The 4,593-nt window shown below is 42.5% G+C and overlaps 1 protein-coding gene across 6 annotated transcripts in view; it reads right to left on the bottom strand.

The window, feature by feature from the left end:
* Positions 1-4,593, bottom strand: part of ERICH2 (glutamate-rich 2) — a 34,468-nt gene that overhangs the window by 28,628 nt on the left and 1,247 nt on the right. Inside the window, exon 2 of one of the 6 annotated variants that reach the window (XM_010843795.1) lies at positions 2,836-2,891. The exons of the other annotated variants lie outside the window; for them this stretch is intronic. The gene's annotated coding sequence lies outside the window, so the exon portion shown is untranslated. The remainder of the gene's footprint in view (positions 1-2,835; positions 2,892-4,593) is intronic. 6 annotated transcript variants of the gene reach the window in all.

Below are 4,593 nucleotides of genomic sequence, written 5' to 3'. Positions count from 1 at the left end.
TGATGCTAAAGCTGAAACTCCAGTACTCTGGCCACCTCATGCGAACAGTTGACTCACTGGAAAAGACTCTGATGCTGGGAGGGATTGGGGGCAGGAGGAGAAGGGGACAACAGAGAATGAGATGGCTGGATGGCATTACTGACTCGATGGACGTGAGTCTGAGTGAACTCCAGGAGTTGGTGATGGACAGGGAGGCCTGGCGTCCTGCAATTCATGGGGTCGCAAAGAGTCAGACACGACTGAGCAACTGATCTGATCTGATCTGATGATCCAGCAGTCCCACTCCTGGGTATATATCAAGAAAAAAACTCTAATTTAAAAAGATACATGAACTCCAATGTTCACAGAAGCACTATTTACAAAAACCAAGACATGGAAGCAATTGAAATGTTTATCAACAGATGAACAGATAAAGAAGATGTGCTACATATATACAATGGAGTATTACCACTCAGTCATAAAAAATGAAATACTGTCATTTGCGGCAACATGGATGGACAAAGAGATAATCATACTAAGTGAAGTCAGTCAGACAAAGACATATCATATGCTATCACTTATATGTGGACTCTAAAAACATGATAAAAGTGAACTTATTTACAAAACAGAAAGAGACTCACAGACATAGACAACAAACATGGCTACCAAAGGGGAAAGCAGGGGGTAGGATAAATTAGGAGTTTGGCATTAGCAGATACAAACTTCTATTCATAAAATAAACAATAAAGCCCTACTCTAGCATAGGGAACTATGTGCAGTATTTTATAATAAACCATAATGAAGCAGAATATGAAAAAGTATACTGTATGTACATGTATGTGTGTGTATATATATCTGAGTCACTTTGCTAACACCAGAAACTAACACGACATTGTAAGTTAACTATACGTCAATTAAAAAAAAAAAAAGTTGGGCTCTTGAGTAAAGACACTGGGTCCATATTCCATTCTGCCGCTTCCCAGGTAAGCCTGGGTGAGTTAAAACTTCTGTAGGCCTCAGTGCCTCCATCTGTAAAGCAGGGGTCACAGCGGTGCCAACTTCATTGGCTCATTATAAGCATTAAGTAGGATGATCTGGGAAAGGGGTTTAGTACAGAGGCCGGCACCTAGGAGGGACATGGTAGAAACAACTTGATGTTTTATCCAAAGGAAAAACTGAGATGATGTCTTAAGGGGCTGATTAAGACTGCTTAGGGAAACAAAAAGCAGGCTTTGCTGTGATTGAGACAAGCTGGCTAGCTCTAAGGACTTTTAATTAATCAATCACATAAGCCCTAAAGTAATGATACTTGCTTAGAAAGATCACTGACTCCAGGGAAAAAGCAGAGTAATTGAGAACACAGGTAAAGTTAGAGCAGAGACTGATAATTTGTCAGAAAAAGGTACAGCCATCACATAAGTACGTATTTTTCAAATGTACTTAATGTCTCTTAGCTGTATGAGCCTGAACTCCCAGTTGCAAGTTCCAGAAACCATGCTCAAGGTAGCTTAGGCACAAACAGGGAAGCCCTGGCTCGTAGAATCCAGGAGTTGAATACACAAGCTGTGTGGAGTCAGGACACAGTGGCTACAGCTGTCGTCACGAGAGTGTGGCGCTTAAAGTGGGGACTTTCCCTTGCTCATCTCTCCTTCTCCTTTCACATGGGTCTTATTCTTCTCTCTCTCAATGTAGACAGATTTTCTACACATGATGCAAAACATAGCTCCCAGCAATTCTTAGGTTTTATCAGATACAGCCCTAGCTTTTAAGGAAAAATTGACTGTCAACAACCAAAACCCCAGTCAACAACTCAGTTAATTCAGCCAGTTTTTTGGGCTACAAAGAACAGATAAATTTAAGCCATTTAAGAAAAAAATGTACTAGTACTTAACGTACTCCATGTCACAGAAATTGGTCCTTGGTAAATATTAACATTTATTAAATGAATAGAAAAAGAAGAAATGTAACAAGTGAAAGTGAAAGTCGCTCAGTCATGTCCAACTCTTTGTGACCCCATGGAATATACATGGGGTCCGTGGAGTTCTCCAGGCCAAAATACTAGAGTGGGTACCTTTTCCCATCCCCAGGGGATCTTTCCAACCCAGGGATTGAACCTAGATCTCCCACATTGTTGATGGATTCTTTACTAGCTGAGCCACAAGGGAAGCCCAAGAATACTGGAATGGGTATAGCCTATCCCTTCTCCAGAGGATCTTCCTGACCCAAGAATCAAACCGGGATCCCCTGCAATGCAGGTGGATTCTTTACCAACTGAGCTATCAGGGAAGCAACGACAAAGTAAAGGAAAAGAACATATTAAACTAGAGCTTTGCAATATGGTAGCCACTCACCATATGTGGCAACTGAGCACTTAAAACTGATTAGTTAGATTTGAGATATGTACATCAGATTATAAAGACTTAGTACTGGACTTCTTTGGTGGTAAAGTGGATAAGAATCCATCTGCCAATGCAGGAGACATAGTTTTCATCCTTGGTCTGAAAAGAGTTCACATGCCACGAAGCAACTGAGCTCATGCGCCACAACTAGAGTCCACGCCCTAGAGCCTGAGAGCTGCAGCTACTGAAGCCCTCGTGCCTAGAGCCTACGCTCTGCAGCAAGCGAGGCCACCGCAGTGAGAAGCCCATCTACTGCAAGTAAAGAAAGCCTGCGGGCACCAATGACGGTCCAGCACAATGAAAAATAAATAATAAGAAAACCTTAAAAAGACTTAGTACCAAAAAAAGGTAAAACATCTCATATTTCATTATAATAAAAAATTGAAAGATAAATATTTTCTTCATCCTACATGTGTAGTTATTTCATCCTTTTGTGCTATTTGTTTTTATAAATTACCTTTTATTTGAACAGGCAAAGGGAGAGTTACAGGTAGACAGCTACATGCTCAGGCCCTGAAATTGTGAGAAGAGACAGCTAATTAAGCACCATCCTCGAGGATGGATGGGTTTCCTTGTGCTTTGGGCTTCCCTTGTGGCTCAGTTGGTAGAGAATCCGCCTGCAACGTGGGAGACCTGGGCTTGATTCCTGGGTTGGAAAGATCTTCTGGAGAAGGGAAAGGCTACCCACTCCAGTATTCTGGCCTGGAGAATTCCATGGACTATACAGTCCATGGGGTCGAAGACGAACACGACTCAGTGACTTTCACTTCCATCCTAGAGGAGCTTAATGGGGAAAGCGGGCAGGGAGGCTAATATTTCACTGCAAAGTCTCAAGTGTGTATAAAATGATTTCAGTGATCATCTTTCACTTACATTCATATTTAAAGGTGACTACCTATAAATTTTATATATTACCTTTACAGCATAATACAGTGCGAGGAATTCAGACTCTGGAGTCAGACTGCCTATGTTCAAATCCCAGCAAATGGTGTGATCTTGAGCAAGTTCCTTAATCCCTGTATGATTCACTCTCCTCAAGTGTAAAATGACAAAAATACTGAAAGGGACAGGGTGATTAAATAGTTAATCCCATTAGGGGATTGTAAATAAAGAAGTATGGGAGATTCCTGTAAATTAATGATCACTCAAGAAAGTAGGTTTGCTTAGCAACAAAACCATGCAACAGAAGCATGAGACATGTCCCAAAACAATAAAACAATGGTGGAATGAGACCCACATTCTGCCCAGTGAGCTCAGCAAGTGAATGAGTCCTAGGACACATTCTTCTGCATGCAGAGGAAACAAAAATATAAGGAAAAGGTGACATAATAAAATGATGATTATGAGATATGCCATATGTTAGTATAGGTGGTGCTAGAGGTAAGGCAATGGCACCCCACTCCAGTACTCTTGCCTGGAAAATCCCATGGGCAGAGGAGTCTAGTGGGCTGCAGTCCATGGGGTCCCTAAGAGTCAGACAGGACTGAGCGACTTCACTTTCACTTTTCACTTTCATACATTGGAGAAAGAAATGGCAACCCACTCCAGCGTTCTTGCCTGGAGAATCCCAGGGATGGGGGAACCTGGTGGGCTGCCGTCTATGGGGTCGCACAGAGTCGGACACGACTGAAGCGACTTAGCACAGCACACCACTTTTTGCTCATTTCCACTGCATCATGACAATCCCAATTTGACCACATGGGGACAAAAAAACTCCCCTGCCAGATGTGGAGGAGGAACTGATGCTGGAAACCTGATGTCTACTCAAGAATGAAGAAGAAAGTGGTCGTCTTTCCCTCCCTACTTTTCCTTTGACTATAAAACTGTAGACTACTTAGCTCTGGCTCTGGTGCCCTCTCCAACTTGTCACCCTCAGAAGCATCCTATTCTAATAAGTCACTTCTTATCTATTACTTTGTCTCTTGCTGAATTCTTTGTGTTGAGACATAAAAAACTGGAGTTCCTTGAAGCCTCCAAAATGCCACCCCGCAGTTTCAGTACTACCTGCTTTACAGAGTACTTCAAGGATTAATATAAACAGCTCACAGTACTAACCACTCCAACTCTTCCTCCTCCCAGACAGCCCTGAAGCTGAACTCTGACTTAGAGTTCTAAGTGCACAACTGAGCCTGGACAGGGCAATGAAGGGGGAGAAAACGTTGCAGATTGAGCCCAAATGGTGGTGGGGGGTGTGTGTGTGTGTGTGTGTGTGTCT

The sequence above is a fragment of the Bison bison genome, unplaced genomic scaffold, assembly GCF_000754665.1.
Source record: "Bison bison bison isolate TAMUID 2011002044 unplaced genomic scaffold, Bison_UMD1.0 scf7180017864190, whole genome shotgun sequence".
NCBI classification, from domain to species: Eukaryota; Metazoa; Chordata; class Mammalia; order Artiodactyla; family Bovidae; genus Bison; species Bison bison.
Note: the sequence above shows the minus strand (reverse complement) of the source record. Positions and strands in the feature narration are given on the sequence as shown.